This window comes from Phoca vitulina, unplaced genomic scaffold, assembly GCF_004348235.1.
Source record: "Phoca vitulina isolate PV1807 unplaced genomic scaffold, GSC_HSeal_1.0 scaffold55, whole genome shotgun sequence".
In the NCBI taxonomy this organism is placed as follows: Eukaryota; Metazoa; Chordata; class Mammalia; order Carnivora; family Phocidae; genus Phoca; species Phoca vitulina.
Genome location: NW_022589758.1, coordinates 6,471,378 through 6,488,211, shown reverse-complemented (window position 1 = coordinate 6,488,211; position 16,834 = coordinate 6,471,378).

The following is a 16,834-nucleotide window of genomic DNA, read 5'->3' as shown; positions in this document are numbered from 1 at the left end:
AGCCCTTAGGTGGCTTCCACGTCTTGGCTCTTGTAGATAATGCTGCAGTGAACATGGGGGCATGGGGGCATGGATATCTGTTCCAGTTAGTGTTTTCTCTTTCTTCAGATACCGAAGAGTAGAATTGCTGGGTCATAGAGTAGTTCTATTTTTAATTCTTTTCAGAAACTTCCATACTGTTTTCTAGTGGCTGCACCAATGTACATTCCCACCAGCCGTGCACGAGGGTTCCCTTTCCTCCACATCCTCGCCAATCCTTGTTATTTCTTGCTTTTTTAATAATAGCCGTTCTAATGGGTGTGAGGTGGTATCTCATGGTGGTTTTGGTTTGCATTTCCCTGGTTTGTGATGTTGAGCATCTTGTAATAGACCTGTTGGCCATCTATGTGACCTCTTTGGAAAAATGTCTACTCAGATTTACCCATTTTTAATTGGATTTTTTTCTTGCTATTGAGTTGTATGAGTTCTTTATATATTTTGGATATTAACACCTTATCAGATACATAGTCTACAAATATTTTCTCCCACTCCGTAGGTTGCATTTTCATTTTGTTCATAGTTTCCTTTGCTGCGCAAAAGCTTTTTAGTTTGATATAGTGCCATCTGTTTGTTTTTGCTTTTGTTGCCTTTGCTTTTGGTGTCCTATCCAAAAAAATGATCACCAAGACTGATGTCAAGGAGCTGTGTATGATTTGTTTTGGGAGTTTTATGATTTCAGGTCTTACATTCAAGTCTTTAATCCTTTCTGAGTTAATTTGTGTGTGTGGTATTAGAGGGTTGTCCATTTTCATTCTTCCGCATGTGGCTGTCCAGTTTTCCCAATACCATTTATTGAAGAGACTGCCCTTCCCCTACATTGTAACCTCATGGCTCCTTTGTCATAAATTATTTGACCATATATGTGTGGATTTATTTCTGGGATCTCTATTCTGTTTCATCAGCCTACACATCTCTTTTTATGCCAAGACCATACTGTTTTGATTACAATAGCTTTGTAATATAGTTTGAAATCAGGGAGCATGATACTTCCAACTTTGTTCTTCTTTCTTAAGAATGCTTTAGCTATTCAGAGTCTTTTGTGGTTCTGTTTCTGTAAAAAATGCCTTTGGAATTTTGATAGGGATTGCATTGAAACTGTGTATTGCTTTGGGTAGTATGGATATTTTAACAATATTAATTCTTTATTTCCATGAGGACAGAATGTCTTTCCATTCATTTGTGTCGTCTTCAATTTCTTAATGTGTTGAATTACTGCTTTAAAACATGTCAAATGGTATCACAAGTGCTTTATATTATATCCAAGCATGAATACAGCTAAGGGCACAGTTTGCCTCTGAAGTGAAGATAGACTAGAAGTTCCCTTACAGTCTTCTGCTTAACTGAGGAACAGACCCTATAAAACAAGGGTAAAACAAGGTGACCTGTAAAACAAGGTGACCAAACCTCATGACAGTTGGAATACCAACAGATACCAGGCTCCCTTCCAGTTTACCCACACAACTCAGCTTCCATCTTTTAAGTTGTATGCTTTAAAAAGATCATTTGGGTTTTTGTTCTCAAATATATTTATTCCAGTTGTAATTGTAGGTATGTTAGTTATTTTTACATATCATGCAAACTAATTAAACGTTATTACTAGGGAGGGACGGAAGCAGAATTAGGCAGAGAAAAGTTGAGTGGTAATGTGATTATCCCAAGGACACTACTTAATAAATATCTTGCCCCCGAAACTCCATCTCAGGATCTGCTTCCTGGGAATCCCAACCTGCAACAGTAGTGCTATGCACTATAGCACTTCGTATAAGGAAATAAAACTGTTTGTGCCCATTCAGCTTAAGTATGATTTCATCTGAGTATGGTCAGACCTTAGGCTCAGGGAGATTTAACCCAAAACACCCACTAGCCAAGAAGAGCACAATGGCCTTTATGACTATACCCATCTCTTCTCATGAGCTACACTGGCTGATAACCAGAAAAGATGGGAAAACTGGATTTAAAAAAAAAAACAAACATAAAATCCTAACAATCAAATCTTATAGGAAAGGATGTTCAATGTAGTAAATATATTTAGGTTTAGAAAATCTAGACCTTCCCATTTAATATTAAGATTAGAGTTTCTGACTAAATTAGAAACTGGCAGACGTCAAAAAGAAGAAGAGAATAAGACACCAGGAATTCATCATTGCAACACAAATCTCTAGATCTTTTTCCAGGATAATAAATTTAGGCAAAGTAAGGATCACTCCTCATTACTGATGAAAAAAGAAATATGCTTGACAATAGCTCTGGGTGGACTTGTGACTTGGTCCCCAAAGCATTCAAGACTAAAAAAGAAAAAATTGTCATTATTTGAAATTTTCCATAGTGGTCACAGCTATCACACTGTGCTGTCTTTTGACCTAACAATCCAATCTAGCTGACTGGCTGCTAGAAGAGTTTTACTGATGACTAAAATGTTTATTTAGCTGCTAAAATTATTCAACTCACTAGATATAATGATAGAGATACATTTTAATGTGAATAGTGACATGAAAAGTGTCATCAATGGTTTCATTTGCAAGGAGAGGCAAACAAAGAATATAGAAAGGAAATAAAAACATTGTAATGCATCACATGTCAAGAATTTTTGAGTCCCTTTATTTTTTTTCTCATCGTGTAGAGGGACTTCAGATATATTCATTTCCTATATTCTATCAAGGTGAAAAATGACATCTCTCTTATCTATAAATAGAAAATTATGGCCTGCTAAAATTACACTATATATCCAAATTCTACATGAAAGGAATTATAAATAGAAGGAAAGTTATGAATTGAAATGCTGTTGCGCTGAGAAGTCTTTCTCACAAAGAAGTTTCCCCTTCATCTGCTCTGCACCATCCACACTTCTTTTATCAGAATTCTCTGATGGTAAGTTCTGATTGCTTTCCTCCTCTGGGTCTAGGATCCAGGACCAGCTTTGATGATTTCTCATCAGAACCATTTAAATCGAGCATCCCTAAGTCTTTTCTAAGTATGTTTTAAACTGATTCTAATGAAAAGGTGGGAAGGCATTGATTCTGAAAAGGAATACAAATTTCTGATGGGATGGGGCAGTCATGGCAGAAGCAACAATCTATATGCTCCATACTCCTAGTGCCTCTTGGGAAGAAAGAGGATGTTACCAATTAATTATGGCTGCAATAATGCTGGGTAACAACCAACCACAAAATCCCAGCAGTAAACAACAATAAGCATTTATTTAGCCCATGAGTCTATGAGTCAACAAGAGCCCAGCTGATAGAGGCAGGGCTTTGGCTGAGTGGTTCTGCTGATCTCTGCTGGGCTTACTCATGCATCTGTAGGGTTCACTGAAGATCAATGGATCTAGTCTGGGCTTGACTTGAGTGACTTGGCTCTGCTCCACATGTTTCTCATCCTCTTTTTGGGACCAGTGGGCTAGCCTGGGCACATGCTTCTCAAGGTGTTGCCAGAAATATAAGAGGGCAAGCCGAGTCATGCAAGTGCTTCTACTTTTGGGTCACCTCACATCATTTTTTAACATTCCATTGGCCAAAGGTCATTACAGAGCCAAACTCAAAGTCAAGCATCAGAGAAATAAAGTCCACCTCTTTAGTGGGAAGAACTAAAAAGTCATATGGCAAAGGGTGTGGGTACAGGAAGAAGTAAAAAAACAAAACAACAACAACAACAACAAACCAGAGTCATGAATTCAGTCTCCCACAGGGAAGGAGCATATATAGTTGCTTTGATATCAGGACTGCCACATATCGATGCGCGGATGTATCATGCACAACAGTATGCAGCAAAAGGCTTGGTAGGGGCTAGAAACCAGCCCACACTGCACTGCCCATAGCCATGCTCCCTGGCGTGGGGCTGTGGCCCTTTTCTAACAAAAGTGCTGCATGGGTTAGTGGAGCCCTGTTTGCAATTCACCATTAAAGGCTTCAAAAACTGTATCACTGTCCTCCCACTGGATGCAATTTTAAACTTTCTCATCAGGTTTTTCAATTCCATGCTCTTTCCCTTTGGTTGCCCGTTCTACTCCAAAACTACCTCCTCCAGATAGCATTTCAAACACATGCGGTATGTATGGATCTCAGCACACAATCCCAAGTTGAAAAGCATTTAACTTATTTTCTATAGCTAAACTTAATTTCCTTTTTTAGGACCCCATTCAGTCAGTGGTAGAAAATCCCTGTCAGTTCTGCACTGCCCCTTCCCCACAGTTGTGTCCAAAGCATGGGGGACTTACATGCTGTCATGTGGTCCGTGGAAGATCAGGTGTACAGTCATCATAGACCCAATGAAATGTGATAATAATGTCCTCCCACACGTGATCCTCCATGCTCCTTCCCCAAGCCGCAACCTTGACAACCAAGAGACAAAGATGGCAAGGCGACAAGAGGGTAAGAGCCTGGGATCCCTGAATCATCATGTAGAGTTAGAGCCACCTGCCGATCAGGAATACTTGTTTGGGATTTATGTCAGAAGAAAGAAAGAAACTGTTAACAGATTAAGCCAGTGATGTTGGGAGTTCATCTTTTCAATAGGTAAAATAACATAAATGAGGATAGTCAATTCAGATAGCAAGTGCGCTGGGCAATGTAGTGAGATGACCAGGCTGCATGCAGAACTGACAGGACTTTTGCGATCACTCTTTCAAAGTGCACATCATTGGGTGATGATGGGTTTCTTTCCAACTGTGTTCAGCTTCTCAGTGCAGATGTGGAGTAAACAGAGTCCTGTTTTGAATCCCAGGTCTCTTGGCCTCAGCCTCAGTGATTGTAATACCCAGGTAACTGTCTTTCCCTCCAATGTTACTGCTGTCATAATTCTTGGAAATTTCAGTATCCACGTGGATGATGGTTCTAGCACCCTGTTGTGCCAGCTCATTTAGTCAGAAGCGTGGGGCTTAGGTTGATTTCTCTAGAAACAGAACATGAAACGGAGATTTTTGTACAAGTGATTTATTGAAGAAGGACTCTCATGAGTAAGGAAGAGAGGGAAACAGGAAAGGACAGAAAAAGCCAAGCAGAGGGGCGCCTGGGTGGCTCAGTCGTTAAGCGTCTGCCTTCGGCTCAGGTCATGATCCCAGGGTCCTGGGATCGAGCCCCACGTCGGGCTCCCTGCTCCGCGGGAAGCCTGCTTCTCCCTCTCCCACTCCCCCTGCTTGTGTTCCCTCTCTCGCTGTATCTCTCTGTGTGTCAAATAAATAACTAAAATCTTAAAAAAAAGAAAAGAAAAAGCCAAGCAGAGATATAGGTTCAGCTGAAGTCTGGCCTCCACTTGAAAATGGCACCATATAGTTGTCCCAGCATAGTTGTCCCAGCTTGAGGCAAGTGGGGGGGACAGAACTTTGTACCCTCCCCCTAAAGCAGGCTGTGTAAGCCCTCAGGAGAAGGGCATAATCTCCCAGGCAGTTCCTAGGAAAGCAGCTCCAACTGACCAAGGATAATTCTTCAAAGAAGAGTACAACTAGGAGCCGTAAGCAGTGAGTTCTCACAGTATACTGCCCCAGCCCAGTAAAAAGCGTCTGAGTGGAGCACCAACAGCCTGTCACAGTGTGCTACCTGGACTCATCCTCCAGTAAGAAAGTCTGCTTTTCTGTGTGTGGCCTTCTCCTTCAGAAGGAATCCAACCAGACCACTTCTCTCCAAGACGGTTTGGCCCCCTGCCTGGCGTAGCTACCCATGAAGCCTCACCGACGGTCTTAGGTCATTATCATACTGACGCCTGCATCATAGCAAGCCATCCCGGAAAGACTGTGCCAAAAGCTAAATCTCCACCTAGAATAGAAAGCAGTAACATGCAGTGTCAGCCTAAAAGGTTACTGTTCCCACTTCATTTCAGCTGAAATAATCTGACGTAGCCCTTAGCACTTTTATCTCATTAGGAATTTTGTGAACGTGTTCTGCAAAATAAAACTGAAGGCAGTGTGATTTGCACTGCTAGCCTCACTGGGGTTCACAGTTTTCATGCAGGGTTTCCCATGTAGCGAGGTTATCCGTCACTTTACCGAGTGGTTTCAAGTTATGGCAACAGGATTATTTTTGCAATTTGAAAAGCTATTTCATGAAGACATTTTGGCTCAAGGCATGGTCAGAGAGCTCTTGAAATCGAATTAACAGAGTGAATTGGGGCTCTTGTCTTGACAAACTCATCAAAGACCTGCTTCCCCTCTATAATAAAATATTCCAAAACTTTTTCCCTTGCTGATGATTTATCAGCCCCACTAAAAAAAAAAAAAAAAAGAAATCCACCCGCCCAGTCTATACAACTCCAGGGAAGATCTCTGCTTTCATTCAATTTTACCACCTATGAGTTTCTCACACATATATATATATATATATTACACACATATATATACATACATACATATATAAGTACATGCAAAAAACTGAAATGGTGGCCATGGTTATCATGATACCTCAGGTATCTTATTCAATGTGACAAATACTTATTTAACACAAATGTGCCAGACACTGTGCTAAATGCTACGATTGCAAAGGAGAATGAGACATGGGTCCCGCTCTCAAGTTGCTCACAGACCATTGGCAGAGATGGATCTGTATTCAGATAAGTGACAATGGGACTGTGGAATGTGGCCAACAGAACAATTTTGCAAGGGGTGGTGTGGGATAATGTCATTGAGAAAGGGGCATTTTATTTGGAGTCGAAAGAATGAGTGTGCATTGTCTGGTAACTGGAGTAGTTAATTAATATCCCAGTTTATAGAATAATTGGTGAATCCATCTTTCAAAATTCAGAGGGGTCACTGTTTCCTAAGACAAATGAGTTCTGAAGTTTCCAATATAAAAACATAGTTAATAAACATTTTTTGGCATCTGAAGCCAATTCTTGCTCAGAAAAAAAAAAAGGCTTGATATAGTATAGTGATAAAAGAAGGAAGAAAATTATCATTATATAGACCTTATTGTTGCCCATCAAATTATTTTCTCACTCATTCAACATATAGTATGGAACACATAACATAAGTCACACATGGCAATGATATTTAAGATGAAGAATAGTTGTGTAAGCAAAATCTGAATTTTAGAACTTTACAACAAAACTGCTGGCAGGGAAAGCTATTTTTAAAAAAAGAAAAATGATATCAATAGAATTGTTGATGCATTGCTCGTGTTTTCTTTTGGCAAAGATTTCTTGCAGCAAAAATTAAAATTAAATAATTCTCGAGGATATACAAACTGTAGGCCCCCCAAGGATGGCAGGTACATTAGTGAACACAAGGAGCACTCCCACCTCCAGGGAGTCTGCCGCCTGAGTAGCTCCAGACTATGGAAGATGGATTAGGCATTGCTGACAACCATGAAATTGATGTAGCTAGAGAATGATTCAAGCATAAGAGTTGCAGTCATAGTCATGGGATTTAGAAATGGAAGGAAATCCACTCATCAGGAACAGACGGTTGTTTGTCAGTCATGCAATTTAAATAGCTCTTCCTGTATGATACCATAGGTCAGGATTAAAGCATTTGGGAGCAAAATTGGCATGTCGACCCACAAGCACAATGTGGGCAAGAATAGGCTACCCATTTGAGCTAACGTGATTTTGGGGCTCCCAACCTTTTACACGCCCGGCATGTGTACTCACACACTCATACACACTCACTCATTCACGTACACAGTCTTACCCTAAATCTCAAAATCACAGCCTGAAATCCCACACTTAAAGAATTATTACGGGGCACCTGAGTGGCTCAGTCGGTTAAGCTTCTGCCTTTGACTCAGGTCATGATCCCAGAGTCCTGGGATCGGGGCCCCGCATTGGCCTCCCTGCTCAGCAGCAAGTCTGCTTCTCCCTCGCCCTCTGTGATCTCTCTCGCTTGTTCTCACTCTCTCTCTCTCTCAAATAAATAAAAATATTTTTAAAAAATTATTACAGTTTCGGGCGCCTGGGTGGCTCAGTCGTTAAGCGTCTGCCTTCGGCTCGGGTCATGATCCCAGGGTCCTGGGATCGAGTCCCACATCGGGCTCCCTGCTCGGCAGGAAGCCTGCTTCTCCCTCTCCCACTCCCCCTGCTTGTGTTCCTGCTCTCGCTGTGTCTCTCTCTGTCAAATAAATAAATAAAATCTTAAAAAAAAAATTATTACAGTTTAAATGTTGAATTCATTCCTGGACCCAATTAAAGTAAAAATTCCACCAGAAAATAAAAAGACCTATTTACTGTATGATCCAGCAATGCCATTCCTAGAGAACTGAAAACTTACATTCCCACAAAGGCCTATACAGGAAGGTTTATAGCAGCTCTACTCATAACTGCCAAGAGCTCAAACAACCCAAATTTCCTCCAACAGGTGAATGGATAAACACGCTGTAGTACTTCTACCCCAGGGAATACTACCCAGCAAGAACAAGAAATGACTAACAATGCAAACAACAGCATGGATGAATCTCAAAGGCATTATGCTGAGTGAAAGAAGCCGCCCTCAAAGGTCACATTGTGTATAATTCCATTTACGTGACCTTCTGGAAAAGGCAAAAGTGTAGTGATGGATAACAGATCTGTGATTGCCAGGGTTCAGGAGCGAGGGCAGAGTTTTGCAAAGGAGTAGCCCAGAGATGGTTTTTGTTGTTGTGTTGTTGTTGTTGTTGTTGTTGGGGGTTTTTGTTTTTTAAGTGATGGAACTGTTCTATATCCTGATTGCAGTGGTGGTTACACAAACCTATACACGTGTTAAAACTCAGAGAACTGTGTATCAAATAAATTTACAGTCTGTCGATTAGAAAAAAAAATTGAAAACCATGTATGCCAGTCTCAAAATGAAAAACAGAGATGTATACTTAGCTACAATGTGGAAGGTAATCTCCTTCTCCCCCTCCCCCAAAATCTGATTTATATAGAGTGAGAAGGAAGGAGATTAAGAAGGCATTTGGGGCACCTGATGGTAAATTTGCAGAGGATGTAACGGGCGGCGAAGGAAAGGAGTGGGTGAAGAAGGAAGGGTAAAGGACAAAGAACATGGAGTCTAGGGAACCATAGAACATCTCTAGGACTCAAACCCATAACAGCACCCATTCCAAAAGCTGAGCAGGGGAGGTAAGACCTTCTAAAGCTGACTGCACAGCCCCCAATTTTTGTTCTTTAAGAGATAGAGGTTAAAGAGAAGACAGAGGTGGCTTTTAAAATGGGGAGGTGGGGGAGATGAACAAACGGAAAAGAGACTTTGTTCCCCTAAGTACTTCCACTGGGACCTCGGGAACTCCGCTTTCCCCCTGGAGCGTGGGGTTGGGGTGGGGAGGGGAGTTTGCACTCTCTTTCAAAGGGAGCGTCTCAATCACCTGCTTAACCAAATGCCGTCCTGCCCTTGCAAACTGTATAGCGTCTTGTCAATTCTCAGCCCTTGAAAGAAAATTGTCTATTTACTGACGCTTTGGCAAGAAGCTGGTTTTGGCAAAGACGAGTAATCATCAGTTAACAAGCCTTCCAAACTTCACGTCTATCAGGTGACTCATTGCCTTTGGGAGCACACGTTTATTCCATATCTAATTCTGAATCGGTGGTTCTCCACCAGGGACAGTTATGCCCTCCATGCGACACTGGAGACAGTTTTGGTTGTCACAACTCAGAAGAGGATGCTACTAGCAACGGGGGCCGGGGGGATTGTGTGGAGGCCGGGGCTGCTGTTGAACACCCTGCATCGCACAGAACAGCCCCCACAACAAAGAATTACCCGGCCCCAAATGTCAGAAGTGCCAGGATTGAAAAACCCTGTTCCAAATGTTCTAATAATACTTGAATTTTTTCCATTACTTAATTTACATACCACCTTTGCCTGAAATAACTTTTACTCATCAGAGGTTTTTTTCTAACACATGTGTGATGTGGCTGGGGTCTGGCTGGGCTTCTTGACTTCACACAGGAAGCTGCTGATCACCACAGGAAGCTACGAACCAGATACGGTTGCTCTGACTTGAAAACCAAGGCGCTGCAAGACTGCATGCTCATCCGCATATGCTAAGTACATTTTCCACATTTGGTACTTTTTATGGGGCAAATAAAACCCACGCTGCTTTCTCAAGATCACACAAAGATCAATCAGTGTTCTCCATGGAAACATCACCCAGCTCGAGGCAAAGCAAAGCAAAAGTGCCACCTCTGTGAAGGGACAGGACTTCGTGTTTCAAAGGCTAATGACAGGTTAAGATGATGAGTATTTTCATGCCTCCTCAACGTTTAAAAAGCATGAATTTTTTCCCTTTCGATGTAATAGCCAGAAAAGTCTTTTAATTTTCGCTTTTTCACTATAGAGCAGAATTTGAACAGATTCATTTAAATCACCAAGCTGCATCTCTACCCTCCCCCCCAGCAAATTCCCTGCATACTCCAAGACACAAGGAATAGAAGGCAAAGTAAGCCCAAGTCACATCTCTTTCAGTGAAGGTTTAATAGAAACGTTAAGTTGGCATTTGTGCTCAAGTGAATTCTCCCTATACATGCAGAACCTTCTTTCTTACATCACAGACACTTGGGTTTTTCAGACATTTGACTCCTGTCTCTCATCTCCTGCCCCATCCAGGCTCAAAGCATCAGCACGAAGGTATATTATGCTGCTGTCTTGCTTCATTGTTCAGCTTCTTGTGAAGAAAGCAAGCAGTGAACAGTGTCACGCATGAAAGGAGGCAGGTGGACTGCACCTTGCCTTCCAGCTCATGTCTGACATTTTCAAACACCTAATAGAAAAACTGTGCACTAGCAGGATGCAATTTGTTGCCATTTCTAAAATGCCTAAAGCATTAAATGGATGACTAAGAGCGTTCACCCATTTCTCCCATCTCCACATTATTATGAGAGCAATACATTCACCGGGGATGACAAGGACATTTATTCAAAGACCACCTGCCCCAAAGGCCTAATTTTCTGCACAGAGATTCTTTTCTATAAAAGGAGTAACGTTTCAGCCTGCACTTAATAGCCACCTTACCCTGATGAGCCTGGTGCAGTGCTTGCCTATGTCCTCGCGAAGTCCCATCAGGAGGCAATGATTGCCTAAAACACAGATCTGACTGGAAATTTCACTCACGGAGGGTTTGGGGTTGGAGGGTAGAGACTGAAAAATACATATATTATATCAGTAGACAGTAAGTCTACCATTCTAGGTTCCATGGCAGGTCCAAAATGACCTGCCTTCAAGGAGTTTAAGATCTAACTGAAAACATAAGACAAATATAAAACACACACATCAAAACTAAATAATTTAAGGACACTACTGATGTTCATATTCCCCTTACTACAAATTCTGTATGATGGTGGTTAACCCTCAAATCATAAAAAGCCCAACTTCCTTTTGGGTGATTCAAAGAATATGATATCATATGATATCCAGATGACATCAAACACAAATCAAGTGTGGATTTTTCTGAAGACATCAAGGTATGGCAGCCATATGTGGATGATTTCTAGAGTAGTCCCAATTTCAAATTTTTTTTATCATCTTGCCAGATCCGGTGCTGATTTTTCATTGAGGCAATATGGTCACAACACGTAGTGATGTGCTGGATGGAGTCTCAGCAGTAGGTTATGTTAAGTCTCCCTGCAGGACGGGTTTCCTGAAGAAAGTCTTAGAGATCGGGAACTCCACCTTGAGTGAACAATTGTCTCATGGAAAGACAGTCTTTCTACCCTAACATTTTGACAGGTGCCTCTCACTTTTGAGCCTTTGGGCCTGTGAAAGTGGACTACATCACCCGTCATCATGCTAAGGGCTCAGAAAGCACGAGGACAGAGTTCCTGCCTTTGACAAGCAATGTCCTTAATCAAAGAGCAACAACCCTGGGACACAATAAAGACATTGTTAAAAAAAAAAAAAAAAAGGAACGGGTATTTTTATCCTTGTCAGGCTCTGACATTTATGCCAGGATACATAACATGAATTCTTATTCTCCAATTTGCCACATGGCTCCTGACCCAAGGTTATGCTTATAAAGAAGGCGAAGAGAGTCGAAAGTTGCAGAGGGATGGATGCTTCAAGCCAGCAAATCCACAAAAAACATGCCGATGTGAAAGAGCCTCTGTATTGACTCTGTGAACAATTTGTTTTTCGCATCTCCCTATTTTCTTTTGCTGTGTGGAGAATTTTCAAAAGAACCATCGGGTCAATAATAAATTGACAAAAAATGCTTCAAGCCACTTGTCCTGTCAGCATGTATAGACTCCTTTAATTCCCAAATGACTGTCTTCGATAACCTTCCTGTTGTTATAAGTCAGGAGTACTGATGTGTGATGAATAAATTGCACCCATTGGTTATTGTCAGGAACAGAGTTAAATTACATGTTTAGATTGGCATTCCTTTCTCAAACTTCATCGCCAAATGAAGCATGTGTGATATGACTATGAAAGTCTTCCCTGACTCAGAACAGAGTAAAATAAAAAACAATTTCAGATTATTGACCTCTCCTTCTAGGATAGGAAGAAAAATCCCTAACAGCCCAGCAATATCAGAAGAGCTCCTGGAGATTCTTTTCTCGTAGGGCCATTTCTCTCTGCTTCTCTTCTACCCCATGAAAGCTAATATTTCAATGTAAGGTTACTGATGAAATGCTTGAGATCCATTTGCGAGGAGGGTTAAGATGAGAATGAACTCATTTCTGAAGTTACAGATGGAGAACTGAAGCACATGTAGGCTGGGCATCATTCACAACGCTAATACTTTGACGGGGCAAACCCCGCCGTAGTCTTTCACAACCTCCCATGATTCCCTGCTCTTTTCCTCCTGCCTTTTAATGGTAACAGAAAAGAGGAAGAAAAAAAAATCCTGTCAATGAGGATTCGGTCCAAATTCAGGACTCTATATAAACCATCTTCTTAAATTCCATCCATGTATTTGAAATGGGAAATGAAAATTTTATGCAAACAGGCTCATGGATTTCAAATAGCTACTGATTACTTACCATGTGAACTTGACTTTAAAAAGTCCACTCGATAACTTGCCCGTGTTCCTCCACGTTTTTGTTCTGTTGTATGGAATATTTAGGAATTGAAACTTTTTTTTACTCAACAAGCTATTCTTTCAAGCAACATTTACAGAGTTTATAATACCTAACCAAGACGTGGTTTTTAGTCTTGAGCTCAGTCTAAAGGGGAAGTTTTTATCTTAAGTGATAAAGAAATTTTAAATCAGTAATATTGTTACACTTAATAGAGGTATCCTTATTCAGAAACCATTTTTTAAATATTGTAAGATAAAACAAGTAATGATATTAAGAGTCAAGACTTTGAGAATAAAAGAGAATTATAAAATCAAAGAAATTAAGTAAAAATAGTGATGTTAAAGTTAATTGACAATATCAATATGAAGTCATTTGTAAAAAGAAATATATATATATAAGCATATATATATATATATATATACATACTTTTTTTTTCTAGCTCTGATTTTTTTTTTTTTTTTTTTTTTTAAAGATTTTATTTATTTATTTGAGAGAGAATGAGAGAGAGCACATGAGAGGGGGGAGGGTCAGAGGGAGAAGCAGACTCCCTGCCGAGCAGGGAGCCCGATGCGGGACTCGATCCAGGGACTCCAGGATCATGACCTGAGCCGAAGGCAGTCGCCTAACCAACTGAGCCACCCAGGCGCCCCATCTAGCTCTGATTTAAAATGCCCTAGAAGCAATCCCAATCATAATACATAACCTTGATTATTTTTTTCCTCTGATACTTCTCATTCCAAGGAACCAGGGCTCCTTGGAGAAATGGTGGATTCCAGGCCTGGGGCAGAGAAGGTACAATTACAGTCTGAGACACCTTGTGGGCAAGAAAAAAAAGGGAGCTTTTCAAGATTAATTGGGTCATGTCAAAAGGACACAGGAGCCAGATTGAAAGTGCCCCTCCTACTGGCCAAAGTTGTGACAAACGACCATCAAAAAGAACAATGTAGTTGTTTGAAATGTATCAAATCTCTGAAAATTCATAAATCAAAAAAGGGAGAGCCGGGGGAAAACTCACTTGGCACTATTCAGGGCAGCTCTTAAAGTGACTCATTCCTTTGCAAGTTGGTGATTAACGGAAAAGAGTTAAACATTTATCCTGGGAAGGTAACCAAATACCTCTTCATTCCAGAACAATGCTAGTTAGTAAATGTAAAAGGAATGGTAGAATTATACAATCATCATTTTGCAGCCCACAGAGAAATTATTGATTCAGGCTAGGATTATCAGTTGGTGTGAAAGAAAGAAAGAAAGAAAGAAAGAAAGAAAGAAAGAAAGAAGAAAGAAAGAAAGAAAGAAAGAAAGAAAGAAAGAAAGAAAGAAAGAAAGAAAGAAAGAAAGAAAGAAAGAAAGAAAAAGAAAACAACTACTAGGGGAATGCTAGATGAGGAATGAGGCATTCACAGTAGGTCCAAAGAAAAACCAATCAGTCTTAGAACTCTGGTCTCAAAGACTCAAACTCAAGTGTATGGCAGAGGGGTCAAGCTGTTATCACCCTAATCCAGGGCTCAATCTTTGCATCACTAATGGTAGAACAAGCAGGTATCACATGTCACCTGTTGTAATGCATTATAATGTACCCAACATCTGTGACCAATTATAATGGCAAAGATTTAATGAGTACCCATCAAGCTTTTAGAGCCAACCTCCAGTTTACAGGAAATAGAACTCAATATAGCAAAGTGACACCACAAGGAATCAACCACACGAATCCAGAGAGTGAAATAATTTTTTTATGGACAATTTGCCCATCAGTAAGTCAGGATCATGAAAAAGACACTCTTTCGGAATAAAAGAGACTTAAGGGAACTAACCACCTGCAGTGGATGGTCTTAGAGCACATTCTGGTTCATTAAGGAGCATTTTGGAAACAATTGGGGAAATCTGAATATCAACTGGATATTAGATCTTATTTTAAATAAGCATAATCATAACTTCAAGTGTGATAATGTTATTTTGCCAAAGGTATTTTTTAAAGGTGCGTATTTAGTAGCTCCTTCTGAGTGGTGTGCAGCAGAAGCCAAGCCTAGAACGAAGTGTGATCCGTGGACCAGCAACACTGTCAGCATCATCTGGGAACGTGTTAGAAATGCAGACTCAGTCATCACCCCAGACCTACTGAATCACAGTGTGCATGTCCACAAGATCCCCTTGGGATTCCTCTGCACACACAGTTTGAGAAGCAGGGTTGTAGGGCCGGATCTTGCTACATAAGGAAACACTGAAGAATGTTGTAAAAAAGTTGTCAGTTGCTTCTGCCTCCAGCTCCCTGTGTGCCTGATTGCACCCCAAAAAGGATTGAGACTTAGCCCCTGAGCCCACAGGATTCAGCCTCTACTTAACCCATCTGCCTTCATCATTCTCCTCTTCTAACTGCTCCTGGCTGCTCCCAGTTTTCAACTCCAGAGTTGAGCAGGGGAGTCTGGTCAGAAGAAGTGCTGTTGTACACAGTGGGGTGAAGCAGTCACCTGCTAAATATGCACAGTTCTCCTGGAGGGGAGGAAGAGGGATAGTCCCCCCTGTGACTCATCCCAGTCTCATCCCTTCCTGCCCAGATTCTGCTTCATTCAGAGTGAGCTCTGCAAGTCTGCTCTTAATCTTTTGCAGGACTTTGTACCTGCCCATACCGGGTGTACTGGTGTAAATAGTGTCCCTCCAAAGTTCATGTCCACCCAGAACCTCAAAATCCAACCTTATTTAGAAATAGGGTCTTTGCGGATGCAGTCGGGTTAAGATGAAGTCATGCTGGAATAGGGTGAGCCCAAAGCCATTAGGACTGGTGTCCTTGTAAGGCGAGAGAACTGTGGACACAGACCTGCGCACGGGGAGAAGACCCTGTGAAGACCAAGGCAGAGATTGGAGTGAGGTGTCTACAAGCCGAGGAATGCTAAGGACTGCCAGTGACCCCCGGAAGCTAGGAAGAGACAAGGAGGGATCCGCCCCTAGAGCCTTCAGAGCCTCACCAACGCCTTGATTTCAGCGTTTTAGCCTCCAGAGATGTGCAAGAATAAATGTTTATTGTTTTAAGCCACCAAGTTTGTGGAGCTTTGTTATAACAGTCCTGGGAAACTACTCTACTGGGCTGCCCTCCCATCCTAAATTCAAAAGGAGTAACATTATGATGATTACTAGTTCACACTTATTGAGTGTTTATTATGTGCAAGGCACTGGACTGAGTACTTTACATGCAATTGCCTAATCCAGTCCTAAAACAATCCTCTAAATTAGATAACTTCATTCCCCCATTCTACAGATCAAAAACTGAAGTTTAGGGACATCAAGTACCTTGTATAAATTATCAAGTTAGTAAGTAGCAGGGTGGGATCGAATGCATCTGTCTGATTCCACAGCCATGCACTTAGTGTCTGTGCTATGAAGTTCAGGATGAAAGTAGCATCATATTTTGACCAGGATTTCTCACTGGTGCATGTCCCACTGTCACTGCTCACATGGATTTGTATCATTTCCCAGCCAGAAGGCAGCAGAAGCCGGGGCCCTGAAAACCTGGGGACCTGGGGCCACTTGGAAGGCCACAACTCACTCACTGGTGTCTTCATTGTCTCCAAATGCAGCTCACGTCCCAGGAGAACATAAAATAGCTTGAGGTCGGCTCTATCCCATTAGATACTCAAAATACTCAGTCTTTTATCCTTATGAAGACAGAGATAAGGCCAAAAAATATGATCCAAAGCATATAGTACTTTTGCCCAGGTGAAAAATGCCTGAGTTAAATGGTCATGAGCCACCTGTACTAGCTTGCTTGAAAGTACATCAGTAGTTTTACTCAATTGTCTCTTTGGATCTCCTGCAAAACCCAGAGACAAACCCTCATTGTATGTCCCCCTCACAGTCCATCAGGGGACGGCCAAGGAACAGGTCAAAGTTA